The following is a 20371-nucleotide window of genomic DNA, read 5'->3' on the forward strand; positions in this document are numbered from 1 at the left end:
AGAAAAGACCAAATCACAAAAAAGATTTTAGCTGGGTTTTCAAGGGCAGGGTCACGTTTTGTCAAATGTGCTTTTTCTCGTGCAGCTCAAGAGTCACTTCGGCATGTTACGTAGATGTAGCTACATTTCCTTGAGCTTAGAAACGTTGCCTCTCTGGTGACGTTTTGGATGAAGAGTGCTTTTCCTGAAGTAAAGAGAGTCTCATGCAGAAGCAAGATTTCTCCACTTAAATAGATAATACGCACTCTGTTTGAAGACTGAAGCAGTTTCCTGCTCATTCTGGCATTCTAGTAATATTTAACCTGTCCATAGACCAAAGAGTAGCTAACAGGACATGGTACTGAAGTCCCGTACTTGGCTGAGGCGTGAAGCCCTGGAACTCAGGTGCGAGCCCGGATAGCTCAGTCGGTAGAGCATCAGACTTTTAATCTGAGGGTCCAGGGTTCAAGTCCCTGTTCGGGCGATGAGTAGCCTCGATCGCCTTTTGTGCTGCTGTGTCTAGAGCTCCGTTTCGTAGCGAACGGGGAAAGGATAAAGTTTCCCAACAGCGACAGCATGTAGTCGTGGCCGAGTGGTTAAGGCGATGGACTAGAAATCCATTGGGGTCTCCCCGCGCAGGTTCGAATCCTGCCGACTACGTCTTCAGACTTCAGACTCTCGAGTAGACCGACTCTACTTCGTGAGGGCTTCTGCTTAAGATTTGCAGTTGAAAGAAATACAAAAATGATTTTGACTTCTGCATAGAAATGGCAGTCCCCTCACAGCCATTGTACTCAGGCAGACCCGCAGGCATCTTTCTTGCGCAGCCCGGTGGCACGCCGTGATCGTGTAGTGGTTAGTACTCTGCGTTGTGGCCGCAGCAACCCCGGTTCGAATCCGGGTCACGGCAGCCCTTCCGGGAAAGTCTGTTGGGGTCTTCCCGCTCCCGCCCCTTTTGTGATCGGCTGGTTGCCTGACCGTCAAGTTCTTTTCCAGCACACACCAGGCCCAGAGAGCTCACCAGGTTACCCTGTTGTAGTCGTGGCCGAGTGGTTAAGGCGATGGATTTGAAATCCATTGGGGTCTCCCCGCGCAGGTTCAAGCCCTGCCGACTACGAGTGTCTGGTCCCTGGCTCGGCCTCTCTCTTGTTGGATGTTCCAGCTCACGATTTGCTTTATTTCTGCAGCTCAAGTTGGTACCATGGGTTGCACAGTGGGAAAACTATGCAGCCTTTCATAGTTTCTCCTGTGTGTGTGAGAGATCGGCTCTGTTGTGAAGTGATGTGGCTTCCATTGTCATTTTGACCATATACTGCACGTGCAGCAGGAAACCATAGAAGAGCTGGAACAAGACTTTGTTTACAACTGTTGTAGATCGTCGCTAATCGAGTTGATCCTGACCTGAGCAATTTTCTGAGAGGTTAAGGACTATGGCTCTACCCTCTTTGTTTTCAGGATTCCCACAATTCTCTCCCCCGGATTGTTTTCCTTAAATAATTCAAACGTGTATTTGCACTTTTGCTTTTCTAAGTAGAAAGCGGATAATGAACAAACTTTTTGTGCAGATCTCTCACCTGCTGAAAAGGCACAACATGCAGCAAAGCAGTACCTGAAGTCTAATTTCAGTTTAAAGCCTGAATACCACCCTGTCGTCCAGCGTCCGGGTATGTGCACAGGAGAGGTCGTGACCTTTTCCATCATTCTTTCGCAGAGGCAAGATCGTAGCCTATGAGGTTTATCCGAGGCGTGATCATTGCTGGTTGAAAACTTTACCCAATACCCCGCCAGGATGACTTGAAATACAGTCAGCTTTGGCAATTTTTCACAGTCTCTTGAGAGACTTACGAGTTTGTTGCAAAGAGAAGTTTGTTGTGTGTGTTTGTTTGTTTTGATGTTTATAGTCCTGAGGTTAAAAGCGTCAAAGTTTGATTCCGGTACTTGACATCGCATTGATTTCCATCCTCTGTGTGGCAATCAGTACCAAGGACATCACGATGATGTTTTCAAACGACACCCTTTATGTATGTTGGACGGTTTTATGTAGAAAAGACCAAATCACAAAAAAGATTTTAGCTGGGTTTTCAAGGGCAGGGTCACGTTTTGTCAAATGTGCTTTTTCTCGTGCAGCTCAAGAGTCACTTCGGCATGTTACGTAGATGTAGCTACATTTCCTTGAGCTTAGAAACGTTGCCTCTCTGGTGACGTTTTGGATGAAGAGTGCTTTTCCTGAAGTAAAGAGAGTCTCATGCAGAAGCAAGATTTCTCCACTTAAATAGATAATACGCACTCTGTTTGAAGACTGAAGCAGTTTCCTGCTCATTCTGGCATTCTAGTAATATTTAACCTGTCCATAGACCAAAGAGTAGCTAACAGGACATGGTACTGAAGTCCCGTACTTGGCTGAGGCGTGAAGCCCTGGAACTCAGGTGCGAGCCCGGATAGCTCAGTCGGTAGAGCATCAGACTTTTAATCTGAGGGTCCAGGGTTCAAGTCCCTGTTCGGGCGATGAGTAGCCTCGATCGCCTTTTGTGCTGCTGTGTCTAGAGCTCCGTTTCGTAGCGAACGGGGAAAGGATAAAGTTTCCCAACAGCGACAGCATGTAGTCGTGGCCGAGTGGTTAAGGCGATGGACTAGAAATCCATTGGGGTCTCCCCGCGCAGGTTCGAATCCTGCCGACTACGTCTTCAGACTTCATACTCTCGAGTAGACCGACTCTACTTCGTGAGGGCTTCTGCTTAAGATTTGCAGTTGAAAGAAATACAAAAATGATTTTGACTTCTGCATAGAAATGGCAGTCCCCTCACAGCCATTGTACTCAGGCAGACCCGCAGGCATCTTTCTGGCGCAGCCCGGTGGCACGCCGTGATCGTATAGTGGTTAGTACTCTGCGTTGTGGCCGCAGCAACCCAGGTTCGAATCCGGGTCACGGCAGCCCTTCCGGGAAAGTCTGTTGGGGTCTTCCCGCTCCTGCCCCTTTTGTGATCGGCTGGTTGCCTGACCGTCAAGTTCTTTTCCAGCACACACCAGGCCCAGAGAGCTCACCAGGTTACCCTGTTGTAGTCGTGGCCGAGTGGTTAAGGCGATGGATTTGAAATCCATTGGGGTCTCCCCGCGCAGGTTCAAGCCCTGCCGACTACGAGTGTCTGGTCCCTGGCTCGGCCTCTCTCTTGTTGGATGTTCCAGCTCACGATTTGCTTTATTTCTGCAGCTCAAGTTGGTACCATGGGTTGCACAGTGGGAAAACTATGCAGCCTTTCATAGTTTCTCCTGTGTGTGTGAGAGATCGGCTCTGTTGTGAAGTGATGTGGCTTCCATTGTCATTTTGACCATATACTGCACGTGCAGCAGGAAACCATAGAAGAGCTGGAACAAGACTTTGTTTACAACTGTTGTAGATCGTCGCTAATCGAGTTGATCCTGACCTGAGCAATTTTCTGAGAGGTTAAGGACTATGGCTCTACCCTCTTTGTTTTCAGGATTCCCACAATTCTCTCCCCCGGATTGTTTTCCTTAAATAATTCAAACGTGTATTTGCACTTTTGCTTTTCTAAGTAGAAAGCGGATAATGAACAAACTTTTTGTGCAGATCTCTCACCTGCTGAAAAGGCACAACATGCAGCAAAGCAGTACCTGAAGTCTAATTTCAGTTTAAAGCCTGAATACCACCCTGTCGTCCAGCGTCCGGGTATGTGCACAGGAGAGGTCGTGACCTTTTCCATCATTCTTTCGCAGAGGCAAGATCGTAGCCTATGAGGTTTATCCGAGGCGTGATCATTGCTGGTTGAAAACTTTACCCAATACCCCGCCAGGATGACTTGAAATACAGTCAGCTTTGGCAATTTTTTACAGTCTCTTGAGAGACTTACGAGTTTGTTGCAAAGAGAAGTTTGTTGTGTGTGTTTGTTTGTTTTGATGTTTATAGTCCTGAGGTTAAAAGCGTCAAAGTTTGATTCCGGTACTTGACATCGCATTGATTTCCATCCTTTGTGTGGCAATCAGTACCAAGGACATCACGATGATGTTTTCAAACGACACCCTTTATGTATGTTGGACGGTTTTATGTAGAAAAGACCAAATCACAAAAAAGATTTTAGCTGGGTTTTCACGGGCAGGGTCACGTTTTGTCAAATGTGCTTTTTCTCGTGCAGCTCAAGAGTCACTTCAGCATGTTACGTAGATGTAGCTACATTTCCTTGAGCTTAGAAACGTTGCCTCTCTGGTGACGTTTTGGATGAAGAGTGCTTTTCCTGAAGTAAAGAGAGTCTCATGCAGAAGCAAGATTTCTCCACTTAAATAGATAATACGCACTCTGTTTGAAGACTGAAGCAGTTTCCTGCTCATTCTGGCATTCTAGTAATATTTAACCTGTCCATAGACCAAAGAGTAGCTAACAGGACATGGTACTGAAGTCCCGTACTTGGCTGAGGCGTGAAGCCCTGGAACTCAGGTGCGAGCCCGGATAGCTCAGTCGATAGAGCATCAGACTTTTAATCTGAGGGTCCAGGGTTCAAGTCCCTGTGCGGGCGATGAGTAGCCTCGATCGCCTTTTGTGCTGCTGTGTCTAGAGCTCCGTTTCGTAGCGAACGGGGAAAGGATAAAGTTTCCCAACAGCGACAGCATGTAGTCGTGGCCGAGTGGTTAAGGCGATGGACTAGAAATCCATTGGGGTCTCCCCGCGCAGGTTCGAATCCTGCCGACTACGTCTTCAGACTTCAGACTCTCGAGTAGACCGACTCTACTACGTGAGGGCTTCTGCTTAAGATTTGCAGTTGAAAGAAATACAAAAATGATTTTGACTTCTGCATAGAAATGGCAGTCCCCTCACAGCCATTGTACTCAGGCAGACCCGCAGGCATCTTTCTTGCGCAGCCCGGTGGCACGCCGTGATCGTATAGTGGTTAGTACTCTGCGTTGTGGCTGCAGCAACCCCGGTTCGAATCCGGGTCACGGCAGCCCTTCCGGGAAAGTCTGTTGGGGTCTTCCCGCTCCTGCCCCTTTTGTGATCGGCTGGTTGCCTGACCGTCAAGTTCTTTTCCAGCACACACCAGGCCCAGAGAGCTCACCAGGTTACCCTGTTGTAGTCGTGGCCGAGTGGTTAAGGCGATGGATTTGAAATCCATTGGGGTCTCCCCGCGCAGGTTCAAGCCCTGCCGACTACGAGTGTCTGGTCCCTGGCTCGGCCTCTCTCTTGTTGGATGTTCCAGCTCACGATTTGCTTTATTTCTGCAGCTCAAGTTGGTACCATGGGTTGCACAGTGGGAAAACTATGCAGCCTTTCATAGTTTCTCCTGTGTGTGTGAGAGATCGGCTCTGTTGTGAAGTGATGTGGCTTCCATTGTCATTTTGACCATATACTGCACGTGCAGCAGGAAACCATAGAAGAGCTGGAACAAGACTTTGTTTACAACTGTTGTAGATCGTCGCTAATCGAGTTGATCCTGACCTGAGCAATTTTCTGAGAGGTTAAGGACTATGGCTCTACCCTCTTTGTTTTCAGGATTCCCACAATTCTCTCCCCCGGATTGTTTTCCTTAAATAATTCAAACGTGTATTTGCACTTTTGCTTTTCTAAGTAGAAAGCGGATAATGAACAAACTTTTTGTGCAGATCTCTCACCTGCTGAAAAGGCACAACATGCAGCAAAGCAGTACCTGAAGTCTAATTTCAGTTTAAAGCCTGAATACCACCCTGTCGTCCAGCGTCCGGGTATGTGCACAGGAGAGGTCGTGACCTTTTCCATCATTCTTTCGCAGAGGCAAGATCGTAGCCTATGAGGTTTATCCGAGGCGTGATCATTGCTGGTTGAAAACTTTACCCAATACCCCGCCAGGATGACTTGAAATACAGTCAGCTTTGGCAATTTTTCACAGTCTCTTGAGAGACTTACGAGTTTGTTGCAAAGAGAAGTTTGTTGTGTGTGTTTGTTTGTTTTGATGTTTATAGTCCTGAGGTTAAAAGCGTCAAAGTTTGATTCCGGTACTTGACATCGCATTGATTTCCATCCTCTGTGTGGCAATCAGTACCAAGGACATCACGATGATGTTTTCAAACGACACCCTTTATGTATGTTGGACGGTTTTATGTAGAAAAGACCAAATCACAAAAAAGATTTTAGCTGGGTTTTCAAGGGCAGGGTCACGTTTTGTCAAATGTGCTTTTTCTCGTGCAGCTCAAGAGTCACTTCGGCATGTTACGTAGATGTAGCTACATTTCCTTGAGCTTAGAAACGTTGCCTCTCTGGTGACGTTTTGGATGAAGAGTGCTTTTCCTGAAGTAAAGAGAGTCTCATGCAGAAGCAAGATTTCTCCACTTAAATAGATAATACGCACTCTGTTTGAAGACTGAAGCAGTTTCCTGCTCATTCTGGCATTCTAGTAATATTTAACCTGTCCATAGACCAAAGAGTAGCTAACAGGACATGGTACTGAAGTCCCGTACTTGGCTGAGGCGTGAAGCCCTGGAACTCAGGTGCGAGCCCGGATAGCTCAGTCGGTAGAGCATCAGACTTTTAATCTGAGGGTCCAGGGTTCAAGTCCCTGTTCGGGCGATGAGTAGCCTCGATCGCCTTTTGTGCTGCTGTGTCTAGAGCTCCGTTTCGTAGCGAACGGGGAAAGGATAAAGTTTCCCAACAGCGACAGCATGTAGTCGTGGCCGAGTGGTTAAGGCGATGGACTAGAAATCCATTGGGGTCTCCCCGCGCAGGTTCGAATCCTGCCGACTACGTCTTCAGACTTCAGACTCTCGAGTAGACCGACTCTACTACGTGAGGGCTTCTGCTTAAGATTTGCAGTTGAAAGAAATACAAAAATGATTTTGACTTCTGCATAGAAATGGCAGTCCCCTCACAGCCATTGTACTCAGGCAGACCCGCAGGCATCTTTCTTGCGCAGCCCGGTGGCACGCCGTGATCGTATAGTGGTTAGTACTCTGCGTTGTGGCCGCAGCAACCCCGGTTCGAATCCGGGTCACGGCAGCCCTTCCGGGAAAGTCTGTTGGGGTCTTCCTGCTCCTGCCCCTTTTGTGATCGGCTGGTTGCCTGACCGTCAAGTTCTTTTCCAGCACACACCAGGCCCAGAGAGCTCACCAGGTTACCCTGTTGTAGTCGTGGCCGAGTGGTTAAGGCGATGGATTTGAAATCCATTGGGGTCTCCCCGCGCAGGTTCAAGCCCTGCCGACTACGAGTGTCTGGTCCCTGGCTCGGCATCTCTCTTGTTGGATGTTCCAGCTCACGATTTGCTTTATTTCTGCAGCTCAAGTTGGTACCATGGGTTGCACAGTGGGAAAACTATGCAGCCTTTCATAGTTTCTCCTGTGTGTGTGAGAGATCGGCTCTGTTGTGAAGTGATGTGGCTTCCATTGTCATTTTGACCATATACTGCACGTGCAGCAGGAAACCATAGAAGAGCTGGAACAAGACTTTGTTTACAACTGTTGTAGATCGTCGCTAATCGAGTTGATCCTGACCTGAGCAATTTTCTGAGAGGTTAAGGACTATGGCTCTACCCTCTTTGTTTTCAGGATTCCCACAATTCTCTCCCCCGGATTGTTTTCCTTAAATAATTCAAACGTGTATTTGCACTTTTGCTTTTCTAAGTAGAAAGCGGATAATGAACAAACTTTTTGTGCAGATCTCTCACCTGCTGAAAAGGCACAACATGCAGCAAAGCAGTACCTGAAGTCTAATTTCAGTTTAAAGCCTGAATACCACCCTGTCGTCCAGCGTCCGGGTATGTGCACAGGAGAGGTCGTGACCTTTTCCATCATTCTTTCGCAGAGGCAAGATCGTAGCCTATGAGGTTTATCCGAGGCGTGATCATTGCTGGTTGAAAACTTTACCCAATACCCCGCCAGGATGACTTGAAATACAGTCAGCTTTGGCAATTTTTCACAGTCTCTTGAGAGACTTACGAGTTTGTTGCAAAGAGAAGTTTGTTGTGTGTGTTTGTTTGTTTTGATGTTTATAGTCCTGAGGTTAAAAGCGTCAAAGTTTGATTCCGGTACTTGACATCGCATTGATTTCCATCCTCTGTGTGGCAATCAGTACCAAGGACATCACGATGATGTTTTCAAACGACACCCTTTATGTATGTTGGACGGTTTTATGTAGAAAAGACCAAATCACAAAAAAGATTTTAGCTGGGTTTTCAAGGGCAGGGTCACGTTTTGTCAAATGTGCTTTTTCTCGTGCAGCTCAAGAGTCACTTCGGCATGTTACGTAGATGTAGCTACATTTCCTTGAGCTTAGAAACGTTGCCTCTCTGGTGACGTTTTGGATGAAGAGTGCTTTTCCTGAAGTAAAGAGAGTCTCATGCAGAAGCAAGATTTCTCCACTTAAATAGATAATACGCACTCTGTTTGAAGACTGAAGCAGTTTCCTGCTCATTCTGGCATTCTAGTAATATTTAACCTGTCCATAGACCAAAGAGTAGCTAACAGGACATGGTACTGAAGTCCCGTACTTGGCTGAGGCGTGAAGCCCTGGAACTCAGGTGCGAGCCCGGATAGCTCAGTCGGTAGAGCATCAGACTTTTAATCTGAGGGTCCAGGGTTCAAGTCCCTGTTCGGGCGATGAGTAGCCTCGATCGCCTTTTGTGCTGCTGTGTCTAGAGCTCCGTTTCGTAGCGAACGGGGAAAGGATAAAGTTTCCCAACAGCGACAGCATGTAGTCGTGGCCGAGTGGTTAAGGCGATGGACTAGAAATCCATTGGGGTCTCCCCGCGCAGGTTCGAATCCTGCCGACTACGTCTTCAGACTTCAGACTCTCGAGTAGACCGACTCTACTTCGTGAGGGCTTCTGCTTAAGATTTGCAGTTGAAAGAAATACAAAAATGATTTTGACTTCTGCATAGAAATGGCAGTCCCCTCACAGCCATTGTACTCAGGCAGACCCGCAGGCATCTTTCTTGCGCAGCCCGGTGGCACGCCGTGATCGTGTAGTGGTTAGTACTCTGCGTTGTGGCCGCAGCAACCCCGGTTCGAATCCGGGTCACGGCAGCCCTTCCGGGAAAGTCTGTTGGGGTCTTCCCGCTCCCGCCCCTTTTGTGATCGGCTGGTTGCCTGACCGTCAAGTTCTTTTCCAGCACACACCAGGCCCAGAGAGCTCACCAGGTTATCCTGTTGTAGTCGTGGCCGAGTGGTTAAGGCGATGGATTTGAAATCCATTGGGGTCTCCCCGCGCAGGTTCAAGCCCTGCCGACTACGAGTGTCTGGTCCCTGGCTCGGCCTCTCTCTTGTTGGATGTTCCAGCTCACGATTTGCTTTATTTCTGCAGCTCAAGTTGGTACCATGGGTTGCACAGTGGGAAAACTATGCAGCCTTTCATAGTTTCTCCTGTGTGTGTGAGAGATCGGCTCTGTTGTGAAGTGATGTGGCTTCCATTGTCATTTTGACCATATACTGCACGTGCAGCAGGAAACCATAGAAGAGCTGGAACAAGACTTTGTTTACAACTGTTGTAGATCGTCGCTAATCGAGTTGATCCTGACCTGAGCAATTTTCTGAGAGGTTAAGGACTATGGCTCTACCCTCTTTGTTTTCAGGATTCCCACAATTCTCTCCCCCGGATTGTTTTCCTTAAATAATTCAAACGTGTATTTGCACTTTTGCTTTTCTAAGTAGAAAGCGGATAATGAACAAACTTTTTGTGCAGATCTCTCACCTGCTGAAAAGGCACAACATGCAGCAAAGCAGTACCTGAAGTCTAATTTCAGTTTAAAGCCTGAATACCACCCTGTCGTCCAGCGTCCGGGTATGTGCACAGGAGAGGTCGTGACCTTTTCCATCATTCTTTCGCAGAGGCAAGATCGTAGCCTATGAGGTTTATCCGAGGCGTGATCATTGCTGGTTGAAAACTTTACCCAATACCCCGCCAGGATGACTTGAAATACAGTCAGCTTTGGCAATTTTTCACAGTCTCTTGAGAGACTTACGAGTTTGTTGCAAAGAGAAGTTTGTTGTGTGTGTTTGTTTGTTTTGATGTTTATAGTCCTGAGGTTAAAAGCGTCAAAGTTTGATTCCGGTACTTGACATCGCATTGATTTCCATCCTCTGTGTGGCAATCAGTACCAAGGACATCACGATGATGTTTTCAAACGACACCCTTTATGTATGTTGGACGGTTTTATGTAGAAAAGACCAAATCACAAAAAAGATTTTAGCTGGGTTTTCAAGGGCAGGGTCACGTTTTGTCAAATGTGCTTTTTCTCGTGCAGCTCAAGAGTCACTTCGGCATGTTACGTAGATGTAGCTACATTTCCTTGAGCTTAGAAACGTTGCCTCTCTGGTGACGTTTTGGATGAAGAGTGCTTTTCCTGAAGTAAAGAGAGTCTCATGCAGAAGCAAGATTTCTCCACTTAAATAGATAATACGCACTCTGTTTGAAGACTGAAGCAGTTTCCTGCTCATTCTGGCATTCTAGTAATATTTAACCTGTCCATAGACCAAAGAGTAGCTAACAGGACATGGTACTGAAGTCCCGTACTTGGCTGAGGCGTGAAGCCCTGGAACTCAGGTGCGAGCCCGGATAGCTCAGTCGGTAGAGCATCAGACTTTTAATCTGAGGGTCCAGGGTTCAAGTCCCTGTTCGGGCGATGAGTAGCCTCGATCGCCTTTTGTGCTGCTGTGTCTAGAGCTCCGTTTCGTAGCGAACGGGGAAAGGATAAAGTTTCCCAACAGCGACAGCATGTAGTCGTGGCCGAGTGGTTAAGGCGATGGACTAGAAATCCATTGGGGTCTCCCCGCGCAGGTTCGAATCCTGCCGACTACGTCTTCAGACTTCAAACTCTCGAGTAGACCGACTCTACTTCGTGAGGGCTTCTGCTTAAGATTTGCAGTTGAAAGAAATACAAAAATGATTTTGACTTCTGCATAGAAATGGCAGTCCCCTCACAGCCATTGTACTCAGGCAGACCCGCAGGCATCTTTCTTGCGCAGCCCCGTGGCACGCCGTGATCGTATAGTGTTTAGTACTCTGCGTTGTGGCTGCAGCAACCCCGGTTCGAATCCGGGTCACGGCAGCCCTTCCGGGAAAGTCTGTTGGGGTCTTCCCGCTCCCGCCCCTTTTGTGATCGGCTGGTTGCCTGACCGTCAAGTTCTTTTCCAGCACACACCAGGCCCAGAGAGCTCACCAGGTTACCCTGTTGTAGTCGTGGCCGAGTGGTTAAGGCGATGGATTTGAAATCCATTGGGGTCTCCCCGCGCAGGTTCAAGCCCTGCCGACTACGAGTGTCTGGTCCCTGGCTCGGCCTCTCTCTTGTTGGATGTTCCAGCTCACGATTTGCTTTATTTCTGCAGCTCAAGTTGGTACCATGGGTTGCACAGTGGGAAAACTATGCAGCCTTTCATAGTTTCTCCTGTGTGTGTGAGAGATCGGCTCTGTTGTGAAGTGATGTGGCTTCCATTGTCATTTTGACCATATACTGCACGTGCAGCAGGAAACCATAGAAGAGCTGGAACAAGACTTTGTTTACAACTGTTGTAGATCGTCGCTAATCGAGTTGATCCTGACCTGAGCAATTTTCTGAGAGGTTAAGGACTATGGCTCTACCCTCTTTGTTTTCAGGATTCCCACAATTCTCTCCCCCGGATTGTTTTCCTTAAATAATTCAAACGTGTATTTGCACTTTTGCTTTTCTAAGTAGAAAGCGGATAATGAACAAACTTTTTGTGCAGATCTCTCACCTGCTGAAAAGGCACAACATGCAGCAAAGCAGTACCTGAAGTCTAATTTCAGTTTAAAGCCTGAATACCACCCTGTCGTCCAGCGTCCGGGTATGTGCACAGGAGAGGTCGTGACCTTTTCCATCATTCTTTCGCAGAGGCAAGATCGTAGCCTATGAGGTTTATCCGAGGCGTGATCATTGCTGGTTGAAAACTTTACCCAATACCCCGCCAGGATGACTTGAAATACAGTCAGCTTTGGCAATTTTTCACAGTCTCTTGAGAGACTTACGAGTTTGTTGCAAAGAGAAGTTTGTTGTGTGTGTTTGTTTGTTTTGATGTTTATAGTCCTGAGGTTAAAAGCGTCAAAGTTTGATTCCGGTACTTGACATCGCATTGATTTCCATCCTCTGTGTGGCAATCAGTACCAAGGACATCACGATGATGTTTTCAAACGACACCCTTTATGTATGTTGGACGGTTTTATGTAGAAAAGACCAAATCACAAAAAAGATTTTAGCTGGGTTTTCAAGGGCAGGGTCACGTTTTGTCAAATGTGCTTTTTCTCGTGCAGCTCAAGAGTCACTTCGGCATGTTACGTAGATGTAGCTACATTTCCTTGAGCTTAGAAACGTTGCCTCTCTGGTGACGTTTTGGATGAAGAGTGCTTTTCCTGAAGTAAAGAGAGTCTCATGCAGAAGCAAGATTTCTCCACTTAAATAGATAATACGCACTCTGTTTGAAGACTGAAGCAGTTTCCTGCTCATTCTGGCATTCTAGTAATATTTAACCTGTCCATAGACCAAAGAGTAGCTAACAGGACATGGTACTGAAGTCCCGTACTTGGCTGAGGCGTGAAGCCCTGGAACTCAGGTGCGAGCCCGGATAGCTCAGTCGTTAGAGCATCAGACTTTTAATCTGAGGGTCCAGGGTTCAAGTCCCTGTTCGGGCGATGAGTAGCCTCGATCGCCTTTTGTGCTGCTGTGTCTAGAGCTCCGTTTCGTAGCGAACGGGGAAAGGATAAAGTTTCCCAACAGCGACAGCATGTAGTCGTGGCCGAGTGGTTAAGGCGATGGACTAGAAATCCATTGGGGTCTCCCCGCGCAGGTTCGAATCCTGCCGACTACGTCTTCAGACTTCAGACTCTCGAGTAGACCGACTCTACTACGTGAGGGCTTCTGCTTAAGATTTGCAGTTGAAAGAAATACAAAAATGATTTTGACTTCTGCATAGAAATGGCAGTCCCCTCACAGCCATTGTACTCAGGCAGACCCGCAGGCATCTTTCTTGCGCAGCCCGGTGGCACGCCGTGATCGTATAGTGGTTAGTACTCTGCGTTGTGGCCGCAGCAACCCCGGTTCGAATCCGGGTCACGGCAGCCCTTCCGGGAAAGTCTGTTGGGGTCTTCCCGCTCCCGCCCCTTTTGTGATCGGCTGGTTGCCTGACCGTCAAGTTCTTTTCCAGCACACACCAGGCCCAGAGAGCTCACCAGGTTACCCTGTTGTAGTCGTGGCCGAGTGGTTAAGGCGATGGATTTGAAATCCATTGGGGTCTCCCCGCGCAGGTTCAAGCCCTGCCGACTACGAGTGTCTGGTCCCTGGCTCGGCCTCTCTCTTGTTGGATGTTCCAGCTCACGATTTGCTTTATTTCTGCAGCTCAAGTTGGTACCATGGGTTGCACAGTGGGAAAACTATGCAGCCTTTCATAGTTTCTCCTGTGTGTGTGAGAGATCGGCTCTGTTGTGAAGTGATGTGGCTTCCATTGTCATTTTGACCATATACTGCACGTGCAGCAGGAAACCATAGAAGAGCTGGAACAAGACTTTGTTTACAACTGTTGTAGATCGTCGCTAATCGAGTTGATCCTGACCTGAGCAATTTTCTGAGAGGTTAAGGACTATGGCTCTACCCTCTTTGTTTTCAGGATTCCCACAATTCTCTCCCCCGGATTGTTTTCCTTAAATAATTCAAACGTGTATTTGCACTTTTGCTTTTCTAAGTAGAAAGCGGATAATGAACAAACTTTTTGTGCAGATCTCTCACCTGCTGAAAAGGCACAACATGCAGCAAAGCAGTACCTGAAGTCTAATTTCAGTTTAAAGCCTGAATACCACCCTGTCGTCCAGCGTCCGGGTATGTGCACAGGAGAGGTCGTGACCTTTTCCATCATTCTTTCGCAGAGGCAAGATCGTAGCCTATGAGGTTTATCCGAGGCGTGATCATTGCTGGTTGAAAACTTTACCCAATACCCCGCCAGGATGACTTGAAATACAGTCAGCTTTGGCAATTTTTCACAGTCTCTTGAGAGACTTACGAGTTTGTTGCAAAGAGAAGTTTGTTGTGTGTGTTTGTTTGTTTTGATGTTTATAGTCCTGAGGTTAAAAGCGTCAAAGTTTGATTCCGGTACTTGACATCGCATTGATTTCCATCCTCTGTGTGGCAATCAGTACCAAGGACATCACGATGATGTTTTCAAACGACACCCTTTATGTATGTTGGACGGTTTTATGTAGAAAAGACCAAATCACAAAAAAGATTTTAGCTGGGTTTTCAAGGGCAGGGTCACGTTTTGTCAAATGTGCTTTTTCTCGTGCAGCTCAAGAGTCACTTCGGCATGTTACGTAGATGTAGCTACATTTCCTTGAGCTTAGAAACGTTGCCTCTCTGGTGACGTTTTGGATGAAGAGTGCTTTTCCTGAAGTAAAGAGAGTCTCATGCAGAAGCAAGATTTCTCCACTTAAATAGATAATACGCACTCTGTTTGAAGACTGAAGCAGTTTCCTGCTCATTCTGGCATTCTAGTAATATTTAACCTGTCCATAGACCAAAGAGTAGCTAACAGGACATGGTACTGAAGTCCCGTACTTGGCTGAGGCGTGAAGCCCTGGAACTCAGGTGCGAGCCCGGATGGCTCAGTCGGTAGAGCATCAGACTTTTAATTTGAGGGTCCAGGGTTCAAGTCCCTGTTCGGGCGATGAGTAGCCTCGATCGCCTTTTGTGCTGCTGTGTCTAGAGCTCCGTTTCGTAGCGAACGGGGAAAGGATAAAGTTTCCTAACAGCGACAGCATGTAGTCGTGGCCGAGTGGTTATGGCGATGGACTAGAAATCCATTGGGGTCTCCCCGCGCAGGTTCGAATCCTGCCGACTACGTCTTCAGACTTCAGACTCTCGAGTAGACCGACTCTACTTCGTGAGGGCTTCTGCTTAAGATTTGCAGTTGAAAGAAATACAAAAATGATTTTGACTTCTGCATAGAAATGGCAGTCCCCTCACAGCCATTGTACTCAGGCAGACCCGCAGGCATCTTTCTTGCGCAGCCCCGTGGCACGCCGTGATCGTATAGTGGTTAGTACTCTGCGTTGTGGCCGCAGCAACCCCGGTTCGAATCCGGGTCACGGCAGCCCTTCCGGGAAAGTCTGTTGGGGTCTTCCCGCTCCCGCCCCTTTTGTGATCGGCTGGTTGCCTGACCGTCAAGTTCTTTTCCAGCACACACCAGGCCCAGAGAGCTCACCAGATTACCCTGTTGTAGTCGTGGCCGAGTGGTTAAGGCGATGGATTTGAAATCCATTGGGGTCTCCCCGCGCAGGTTCAAGCCCTGCCGACTACGAGTTTCTGGTCCCTGGCTCGGCCTCTCTCTTGTTGGATGTTCCAGCTCACGATTTGCTTTATTTCTGCAGCTCAAGTTGGTACCATGGGTTGCACAGTGGGAAAACTATGCAGCCTTTCGTAGTTTCTCCTGTGTGTGTGAGAGATCGGCTCTGTTATGAAGTGATGTGGCTTCCATTGTCATTTTGACCATATACTGCACGTGCAGCAGGAAACCATAGAAGAGCTGGAACAAGACTTTGTTTACAACTGTTGTAGATCGTCGCTAATCGAGTTGATCCTGACCTGAGCAATTTTCTGAGAGGTTAAGGACTATGGCTCTACCCTCTTTGTTTTCAGGATTCCCACAATTCTCTCCCCCGGATTGTTTTCCTTAAATAATTCAAACGTGTATTTGCACTTTTGCTTTTCTAAGTAGAAAGCGGATAATGAACAAACTTTTTGTGCAGATCTCTCACCTGCTGAAAAGGCACAACATGCAGCAAAGCAGTACCTGAAGTCTAATTTCAGTTTAAAGCCTGAATACCACCCTGTCGCCCAGCGTCCGGGTATGTGCAGAGGAGAGGTCGTGACCTTTTCCATCATTCTTTCGCAGAGGCAAGATCGTAGCCTATGAGGTTTATCCGAGGCGTGATCATTGCTGGTTGAAAACTTTACCCAATACCCCGCCAGGATGACTTGAAATACAGTCAGCTTTGGCAATTTTTCACAGTCTCTTGAGAGACTTACGAGTTTGTTGCAAAGAGAAGTTTGTTGTGTGTGTTTGTTTGTTTTGATGTTTATAGTCCTGAGGTTAAAAGCGTCAAAGTTTGATTCCGGTACTTGACATCGCATTGTTTCCATCCTCTGTGTGGCAATCAGTACCAAGGACATCACGATGATGTTTTCAAACGACACCCTTTATGTATGTTGGACGGTTTTATGTAGAAAAGACCAAATCACAAAAAAGATTTTAGCTGGGTTTTCACGGGCAGGGTCACGTTTTGTCAAATGTGCTTTTTCTCGTGCAGCTCAAGAGTCACTTCGGCATGTTACGTAGATGTAGATACATTTCCTTGAGCTTAGAAACGTTGCCTCTCTGGTGACGTTTTGGATGAAGAGTGCTTTTCCTGAAGTAAAGAGAGTCTCATGCAGAAGCAAGATTTCTCCACTTAAATAGATAATACGCACTCTGTTTGAAGACTGAAGCAGTTTCCTGCTCATTCTGGCATTCTAGTAATATTTAACCTGTCCATAGACAAAAGAGTAGCTAACAGGACATGGTACTGAAGTCCCGTACTTGGCTGAGGCGTGAAGCCCTGGAACTCAGGTGCGAGCCCGGATAGCTCAGTCGGTAGAGCATCATACTTTTAATCTGAGGGTCCAGGGTTCAAGTCCCTGTTCGGCCGATGAGTAGCCTTGATCGCCTTTTGTGCTGCTGTGTCTAGAGCTCCGTTTCGTAGCGAACGGGGAAAGGATAAAGTTTCCCAACAGCGACAGCATGTAGCCGTGGCCGAGTGGTTAAGGCGATGGACTAGAAATCCATTGGGGTCTCCCCGCGCAGGTTCGAATCCTGCCGACTACGTCTTCAGACTTCAGACTCTCGAGTAGACCGACTCTACTTCGTGAGGGCTTCTGCTTAAGATTTGCAGTTGAAAGAAATACAAAAATGATTTTGACTTCTGCATAGAAATGGCAGTCCCCTCACAGCCATTGTACTCAGGCAGACCCGCAGGCATCTTTCTTGCGCAGCCCGGTGGCACGCCGTGATCGTATAGTGGTTAGTACTCTGCGTTGTGGCCGCAGCAACCCCGGTTCGAATCCGGGTCACGACAGCCCTTCCGGGAAAGTCTGTTGGGGTCTTCCCGCTCCTGCCCCTTTTGTGATCGGCTGGTTGCCTGACCGTCAAGTTCTTTTCCAGCACACACCAGGCCCAGAGAGCTCACCAGGTTACCCTGTTGTAGTCGTGGCCGAGTGGTTAAGGCGATGGATTTGAAATCCATTGGGGTCTCCCCGCGCAGGTTCAAGCCCTGCCGACTACGAGTGTCTGGTCCCTGGCTCGGCCTATCTCTTGTTGGATGTTCCAGCTCACGATTTGCTTTATTTCTGCAGCTCAAGTTGGTACCATGGGTTGCACAGTGGGAAAACTATGCAGCCTTTCATAGTTTCTCCTGTGTGTGTGAGAGATCGGCTCTGTTGTGAAGTGATGTGGCTTCCATTGTCATTTTGACCATATACTGCACGTGCAGCAGGAAACCATAGAAGAGCTGGAACAAGACTTTGTTTACAACTGTTGTAGATCGTCGCTAATCGAGTTGATCCTGACCTGAGCAATTTTCTGAGAGGTTAAGGACTATGGCTCTACCCTCTTTGTTTTCAGGATTCCTACAATTCTCTCCCCCGGATTGTTTTCCTTAAATAATTCAAACGTGTATTTGCACTTTTGCTTTTCTAAGTAGAAAGCGGATAATGAACAAACTTTTTGTGCAGATCTCTCACCTGCTGAAAAGGCACAACATGCAGCAAAGCAGTACCTGAAGTCTAATTTCAGTTTAAAGCCTGAATACCACCCTGTCGTCCAGCGTCCGGGTATGTGCACAGGAGAGGTCGTGACCTTTTCCATCATTCTTTCGCAGAGGCAAGATCGTAGCCTATGAGGTTTATCCGAGGCGTGATCATTGCTGGTTGAAAACTTTACCCAATACCCCGCCAGGATGACTTGAAATACAGTCAGCTTTGGCAATTTTTTACAGTCTCTTGAGAGACTTACGAGTTTGTTGCAAAGAGAAGTTTGTTGTGTGTGTTTGTTTGTTTTGATGTTTATAGTCCTGAGGTTAAAAGCGTCTAATTTCAGTTTAAAGCCTGAATACCACCCTGTCGTCCAGCGTCCGGGTATGTGCACAGGAGAGGTCGTGACCTTTTCCATCATTCTTTCGCAGAGGCAAGATCGTAGCCTATGAGGTTTATCCGAGGCGTGATCATTGCTGGTTGAAAACTTTACCCAATACCCCGCCAGGATGACTTGAAATACAGTCAGCTTTGGCAATTTTTTACAGTCTCTTGAGAGACTTACGAGTTTGTTGCAAAGAGAAGTTTGTTGTGTGTGTTTGTTTGTTTTGATGTTTATAGTCCTGAGGTTAAAAGCGTCAAAGTTTGATTCCGGTACTTGACATCGCATTGATTTCCATCCTCTGTGTGGCAATCAGTACCAAGGACATCACGATGATGTTTTCAAACGACACCCTTTATGTATGTTGGACGGTTTTATGTAGAAAAGACCAAATCACAAAAAAGATTTTAGCTGGGTTTTCAAGGGCAGGGTCACGTTTTGTCAAATGTGCTTTTTCTCGTGCAGCTCAAGAGTCACTTCGGCATGTTACGTAGATGTAGCTACATTTCCTTGAGCTTAGAAACGTTGCCTCTCTGGTGACGTTTTGGATGAAGAGTGCTTTTCCTGAAGTAAAGAGAGTCTCATGCAGAAGCAAGATTTCTCCACTTAAATAGATAATACGCACTCTGTTTGAAGACTGAAGCAGTTTCCTGCTCATTCTGGCATTCTAGTAATATTTAACCTGTCCATAGACCAAAGAGTAGCTAACAGGACATGGTACTGAAGTCCCGTACTTGGCTGAGGCGTGAAGCCCTGGAACTCAGGTGCGAGCCCGGATAGCTCAGTCGGTAGAGCATCAGACTTTTAATCTGAGGGTCCAGGGTTCAAGTCCCTGTTCGGGCGATGAGTAGCCTCGATCGCCTTTTGTGCTGCTGTGTCTAGAGCTCCGTTTCGTAGCGAACGGGGAAAGGATAAAGTTTCCCAACAGCGACAGCATGTAGTCGTGGCCGAGTGGTTAAGGCGATGGACTAGAAATCCATTGGGGTCTCCCCGCGCAGGTTCGAATCCTGCCGACTACGTCTTCAGACTTCAGACTCTCGAGTAGACCGACTCTACTTCGTGAGGGCTTCTGCTTAAGATTTGCAGTTGAAAGAAATACAAAAATGATTTTGACTTCTGCATAGAAATGGCAGTCCCCTCACAGCCATTGTACTCAGGCAGACCCGCAGGCATCTTTCTTGCGCAGCCTGGTGGCACGCCGTGATCGTATAGTGGTTAGTACTCTGCGTTGTGGCCGCAGCAACCCCGGTTCGAATTCGGGTCACGGCAGCCCTTCCGGGAAAGTCTGTTGGGGTCTTCCCGCTCCTGCCCCTTTTGTGATCGGCTGGTTGCCTGACCGTCAAGTTCTTTTCCAGCACACACCAGGCCCAGAGAGCTCACCAGGTTACCCTGTTGTAGTCGTGGCCGAGTGGTTAAGGCGATGGATTTGAAATCCATTGGGGTCTCCCCGCGCAGGTTCAAGCCCTGCCGACTACGAGTGTCTGGTCCCTGGCTCGGCCTCTCTCTTGTTGGATGTTCCAGCTCACGATTTGCTTTATTTCTGCAGCTCAAGTTGGTACCATGGGTTGCACAGTGGGAAAACTATGCAGCCTTTCATAGTTTCTCCTGTGTGTGTGAGAGATCGGCTCTGTTGTGAAGTGATGTGGCTTCCATTGTCATTTTGACCATATACTGCACGTGCAGCAGGAAACCATAGAAGAGCTGGAACAAGACTTGGTTTACAACTGTTGTAGATCGTCGCTAATCGAGTTGATCCTGACCTGAGCAATTTTCTGAGAGGTTAAGGACTATGGCTCTACCCTCTTTGTTTTCAGGATTCCCACAATTCTCTCCCCCGGATTGTTTTCCTTAAATAATTCAAACGTGTATTTGCACTTTTGCTTTTCTAAGTAGAAAGCGGATAATGAACAAACTTTTTGTGCAGATCTCTCACCTGCTGAAAAGGCACAACATGCAGCAAAGCAGTACCTGAAGTCTAATTTCAGTTTAAAGCCTGAATACCACCCTGTCGTCCAGCGTCCGGGTATGTGCACAGGAGAGGTCGTGACCTTTTCCATCATTCTTTCGCAGAGGCAAGATCGTAGCCTATGAGGTTTATCCGAGGCGTGATCATTGCTGGTTGAAAACTTTACCCAATACCCCGCCAGGATGACTTGAAATACAGTCAGCTTTGGCAATTTTTCACAGTCTCTTGAGAGACTTACGAGTTTGTTGCAAAGAGAAGTTTGTTGTGTGTGTTTGTTTGTTTTGATGTTTATAG

At 47.4% G+C, this 20371-nt stretch overlaps 47 non-coding genes across 47 annotated transcripts; all 47 read left to right on the forward strand.

Annotated features, from left to right (window-relative positions):
- Positions 1 to 390: 390 nt before the first annotated feature.
- trnak-uuu (transfer RNA lysine (anticodon UUU)) lies at positions 391 to 463 on the forward strand. Its single transcript has one exon. It is a non-coding gene; the product is annotated as a tRNA-Lys (tRNA).
- Positions 464 to 557: 94 nt separating this feature from the next.
- Positions 558 to 639, forward strand: trnas-aga (transfer RNA serine (anticodon AGA)). The gene has a single exon. It is a non-coding gene; the product is annotated as a tRNA-Ser (tRNA).
- Positions 640 to 817: 178 nt separating this feature from the next.
- On the forward strand, positions 818 to 889 carry trnah-gug (transfer RNA histidin (anticodon GUG)). The gene has a single exon. It is a non-coding gene; the product is annotated as a tRNA-His (tRNA).
- Positions 890 to 1014: 125 nt separating this feature from the next.
- On the forward strand, positions 1015 to 1096 carry trnas-uga (transfer RNA serine (anticodon UGA)). The gene has a single exon. It is a non-coding gene; the product is annotated as a tRNA-Ser (tRNA).
- Positions 1097 to 1678: 582 nt separating this feature from the next.
- Positions 1679 to 1819, forward strand: LOC135781930 (U4 spliceosomal RNA). Its single transcript, XR_010545336.1, has one exon. It is a non-coding gene; the product is annotated as a U4 spliceosomal RNA (small nuclear RNA).
- A 592-nt stretch (positions 1820 to 2411) lies between these two features.
- Positions 2412 to 2484, forward strand: trnak-uuu (transfer RNA lysine (anticodon UUU)). The gene has a single exon. It is a non-coding gene; the product is annotated as a tRNA-Lys (tRNA).
- A 94-nt stretch (positions 2485 to 2578) lies between these two features.
- On the forward strand, positions 2579 to 2660 carry trnas-aga (transfer RNA serine (anticodon AGA)). The gene has a single exon. It is a non-coding gene; the product is annotated as a tRNA-Ser (tRNA).
- Positions 2661 to 3035: 375 nt separating this feature from the next.
- Positions 3036 to 3117, forward strand: trnas-uga (transfer RNA serine (anticodon UGA)). The gene has a single exon. It is a non-coding gene; the product is annotated as a tRNA-Ser (tRNA).
- A 582-nt stretch (positions 3118 to 3699) lies between these two features.
- Positions 3700 to 3840, forward strand: LOC135781989 (U4 spliceosomal RNA). Its single transcript, XR_010545392.1, has one exon. It is a non-coding gene; the product is annotated as a U4 spliceosomal RNA (small nuclear RNA).
- Positions 3841 to 4432: 592 nt separating this feature from the next.
- On the forward strand, positions 4433 to 4505 carry trnak-uuu (transfer RNA lysine (anticodon UUU)). Its single transcript has one exon. It is a non-coding gene; the product is annotated as a tRNA-Lys (tRNA).
- Positions 4506 to 4599: 94 nt separating this feature from the next.
- trnas-aga (transfer RNA serine (anticodon AGA)) lies at positions 4600 to 4681 on the forward strand. The gene has a single exon. It is a non-coding gene; the product is annotated as a tRNA-Ser (tRNA).
- Positions 4682 to 4859: 178 nt separating this feature from the next.
- Positions 4860 to 4931, forward strand: trnah-gug (transfer RNA histidin (anticodon GUG)). Its single transcript has one exon. It is a non-coding gene; the product is annotated as a tRNA-His (tRNA).
- A 125-nt stretch (positions 4932 to 5056) lies between these two features.
- trnas-uga (transfer RNA serine (anticodon UGA)) lies at positions 5057 to 5138 on the forward strand. Its single transcript has one exon. It is a non-coding gene; the product is annotated as a tRNA-Ser (tRNA).
- A 582-nt stretch (positions 5139 to 5720) lies between these two features.
- Positions 5721 to 5861, forward strand: LOC135781929 (U4 spliceosomal RNA). Its single transcript, XR_010545335.1, has one exon. It is a non-coding gene; the product is annotated as a U4 spliceosomal RNA (small nuclear RNA).
- Positions 5862 to 6453: 592 nt separating this feature from the next.
- On the forward strand, positions 6454 to 6526 carry trnak-uuu (transfer RNA lysine (anticodon UUU)). Its single transcript has one exon. It is a non-coding gene; the product is annotated as a tRNA-Lys (tRNA).
- Positions 6527 to 6620: 94 nt separating this feature from the next.
- trnas-aga (transfer RNA serine (anticodon AGA)) lies at positions 6621 to 6702 on the forward strand. Its single transcript has one exon. It is a non-coding gene; the product is annotated as a tRNA-Ser (tRNA).
- Positions 6703 to 6880: 178 nt separating this feature from the next.
- trnah-gug (transfer RNA histidin (anticodon GUG)) lies at positions 6881 to 6952 on the forward strand. Its single transcript has one exon. It is a non-coding gene; the product is annotated as a tRNA-His (tRNA).
- A 125-nt stretch (positions 6953 to 7077) lies between these two features.
- Positions 7078 to 7159, forward strand: trnas-uga (transfer RNA serine (anticodon UGA)). The gene has a single exon. It is a non-coding gene; the product is annotated as a tRNA-Ser (tRNA).
- Positions 7160 to 7741: 582 nt separating this feature from the next.
- On the forward strand, positions 7742 to 7882 carry LOC135781928 (U4 spliceosomal RNA). The gene has a single exon (XR_010545334.1). It is a non-coding gene; the product is annotated as a U4 spliceosomal RNA (small nuclear RNA).
- A 592-nt stretch (positions 7883 to 8474) lies between these two features.
- Positions 8475 to 8547, forward strand: trnak-uuu (transfer RNA lysine (anticodon UUU)). The gene has a single exon. It is a non-coding gene; the product is annotated as a tRNA-Lys (tRNA).
- Positions 8548 to 8641: 94 nt separating this feature from the next.
- On the forward strand, positions 8642 to 8723 carry trnas-aga (transfer RNA serine (anticodon AGA)). Its single transcript has one exon. It is a non-coding gene; the product is annotated as a tRNA-Ser (tRNA).
- A 178-nt stretch (positions 8724 to 8901) lies between these two features.
- On the forward strand, positions 8902 to 8973 carry trnah-gug (transfer RNA histidin (anticodon GUG)). The gene has a single exon. It is a non-coding gene; the product is annotated as a tRNA-His (tRNA).
- Positions 8974 to 9098: 125 nt separating this feature from the next.
- Positions 9099 to 9180, forward strand: trnas-uga (transfer RNA serine (anticodon UGA)). The gene has a single exon. It is a non-coding gene; the product is annotated as a tRNA-Ser (tRNA).
- A 582-nt stretch (positions 9181 to 9762) lies between these two features.
- LOC135781927 (U4 spliceosomal RNA) lies at positions 9763 to 9903 on the forward strand. Its single transcript, XR_010545333.1, has one exon. It is a non-coding gene; the product is annotated as a U4 spliceosomal RNA (small nuclear RNA).
- Positions 9904 to 10495: 592 nt separating this feature from the next.
- trnak-uuu (transfer RNA lysine (anticodon UUU)) lies at positions 10496 to 10568 on the forward strand. Its single transcript has one exon. It is a non-coding gene; the product is annotated as a tRNA-Lys (tRNA).
- A 94-nt stretch (positions 10569 to 10662) lies between these two features.
- Positions 10663 to 10744, forward strand: trnas-aga (transfer RNA serine (anticodon AGA)). Its single transcript has one exon. It is a non-coding gene; the product is annotated as a tRNA-Ser (tRNA).
- A 375-nt stretch (positions 10745 to 11119) lies between these two features.
- Positions 11120 to 11201, forward strand: trnas-uga (transfer RNA serine (anticodon UGA)). The gene has a single exon. It is a non-coding gene; the product is annotated as a tRNA-Ser (tRNA).
- A 582-nt stretch (positions 11202 to 11783) lies between these two features.
- LOC135781925 (U4 spliceosomal RNA) lies at positions 11784 to 11924 on the forward strand. The gene has a single exon (XR_010545332.1). It is a non-coding gene; the product is annotated as a U4 spliceosomal RNA (small nuclear RNA).
- Positions 11925 to 12516: 592 nt separating this feature from the next.
- Positions 12517 to 12589, forward strand: trnak-uuu (transfer RNA lysine (anticodon UUU)). Its single transcript has one exon. It is a non-coding gene; the product is annotated as a tRNA-Lys (tRNA).
- Positions 12590 to 12683: 94 nt separating this feature from the next.
- Positions 12684 to 12765, forward strand: trnas-aga (transfer RNA serine (anticodon AGA)). The gene has a single exon. It is a non-coding gene; the product is annotated as a tRNA-Ser (tRNA).
- A 178-nt stretch (positions 12766 to 12943) lies between these two features.
- Positions 12944 to 13015, forward strand: trnah-gug (transfer RNA histidin (anticodon GUG)). Its single transcript has one exon. It is a non-coding gene; the product is annotated as a tRNA-His (tRNA).
- Positions 13016 to 13140: 125 nt separating this feature from the next.
- trnas-uga (transfer RNA serine (anticodon UGA)) lies at positions 13141 to 13222 on the forward strand. Its single transcript has one exon. It is a non-coding gene; the product is annotated as a tRNA-Ser (tRNA).
- A 582-nt stretch (positions 13223 to 13804) lies between these two features.
- On the forward strand, positions 13805 to 13945 carry LOC135781924 (U4 spliceosomal RNA). Its single transcript, XR_010545331.1, has one exon. It is a non-coding gene; the product is annotated as a U4 spliceosomal RNA (small nuclear RNA).
- Positions 13946 to 14537: 592 nt separating this feature from the next.
- trnak-uuu (transfer RNA lysine (anticodon UUU)) lies at positions 14538 to 14610 on the forward strand. The gene has a single exon. It is a non-coding gene; the product is annotated as a tRNA-Lys (tRNA).
- A 94-nt stretch (positions 14611 to 14704) lies between these two features.
- On the forward strand, positions 14705 to 14786 carry trnas-aga (transfer RNA serine (anticodon AGA)). Its single transcript has one exon. It is a non-coding gene; the product is annotated as a tRNA-Ser (tRNA).
- Positions 14787 to 14964: 178 nt separating this feature from the next.
- Positions 14965 to 15036, forward strand: trnah-gug (transfer RNA histidin (anticodon GUG)). The gene has a single exon. It is a non-coding gene; the product is annotated as a tRNA-His (tRNA).
- A 125-nt stretch (positions 15037 to 15161) lies between these two features.
- On the forward strand, positions 15162 to 15243 carry trnas-gga (transfer RNA serine (anticodon GGA)). Its single transcript has one exon. It is a non-coding gene; the product is annotated as a tRNA-Ser (tRNA).
- A 582-nt stretch (positions 15244 to 15825) lies between these two features.
- LOC135788323 (U4 spliceosomal RNA) lies at positions 15826 to 15966 on the forward strand. The gene has a single exon (XR_010547395.2). It is a non-coding gene; the product is annotated as a U4 spliceosomal RNA (small nuclear RNA).
- Positions 15967 to 16724: 758 nt separating this feature from the next.
- trnas-aga (transfer RNA serine (anticodon AGA)) lies at positions 16725 to 16806 on the forward strand. The gene has a single exon. It is a non-coding gene; the product is annotated as a tRNA-Ser (tRNA).
- Positions 16807 to 16984: 178 nt separating this feature from the next.
- Positions 16985 to 17056, forward strand: trnah-gug (transfer RNA histidin (anticodon GUG)). Its single transcript has one exon. It is a non-coding gene; the product is annotated as a tRNA-His (tRNA).
- A 125-nt stretch (positions 17057 to 17181) lies between these two features.
- trnas-uga (transfer RNA serine (anticodon UGA)) lies at positions 17182 to 17263 on the forward strand. The gene has a single exon. It is a non-coding gene; the product is annotated as a tRNA-Ser (tRNA).
- A 582-nt stretch (positions 17264 to 17845) lies between these two features.
- On the forward strand, positions 17846 to 17986 carry LOC135781987 (U4 spliceosomal RNA). Its single transcript, XR_010545391.1, has one exon. It is a non-coding gene; the product is annotated as a U4 spliceosomal RNA (small nuclear RNA).
- Positions 17987 to 18148: 162 nt separating this feature from the next.
- On the forward strand, positions 18149 to 18289 carry LOC135781986 (U4 spliceosomal RNA). The gene has a single exon (XR_010545390.1). It is a non-coding gene; the product is annotated as a U4 spliceosomal RNA (small nuclear RNA).
- A 592-nt stretch (positions 18290 to 18881) lies between these two features.
- On the forward strand, positions 18882 to 18954 carry trnak-uuu (transfer RNA lysine (anticodon UUU)). The gene has a single exon. It is a non-coding gene; the product is annotated as a tRNA-Lys (tRNA).
- Positions 18955 to 19048: 94 nt separating this feature from the next.
- Positions 19049 to 19130, forward strand: trnas-aga (transfer RNA serine (anticodon AGA)). Its single transcript has one exon. It is a non-coding gene; the product is annotated as a tRNA-Ser (tRNA).
- Positions 19131 to 19505: 375 nt separating this feature from the next.
- On the forward strand, positions 19506 to 19587 carry trnas-uga (transfer RNA serine (anticodon UGA)). Its single transcript has one exon. It is a non-coding gene; the product is annotated as a tRNA-Ser (tRNA).
- Positions 19588 to 20169: 582 nt separating this feature from the next.
- On the forward strand, positions 20170 to 20310 carry LOC135781922 (U4 spliceosomal RNA). Its single transcript, XR_010545329.1, has one exon. It is a non-coding gene; the product is annotated as a U4 spliceosomal RNA (small nuclear RNA).
- Positions 20311 to 20371: the final 61 nt, after the last annotated feature.

Source organism: Paramisgurnus dabryanus, chromosome 23 (genome assembly GCF_030506205.2).
Source record: "Paramisgurnus dabryanus chromosome 23, PD_genome_1.1, whole genome shotgun sequence".
NCBI classification, from domain to species: Eukaryota; Metazoa; Chordata; class Actinopteri; order Cypriniformes; family Cobitidae; genus Paramisgurnus; species Paramisgurnus dabryanus.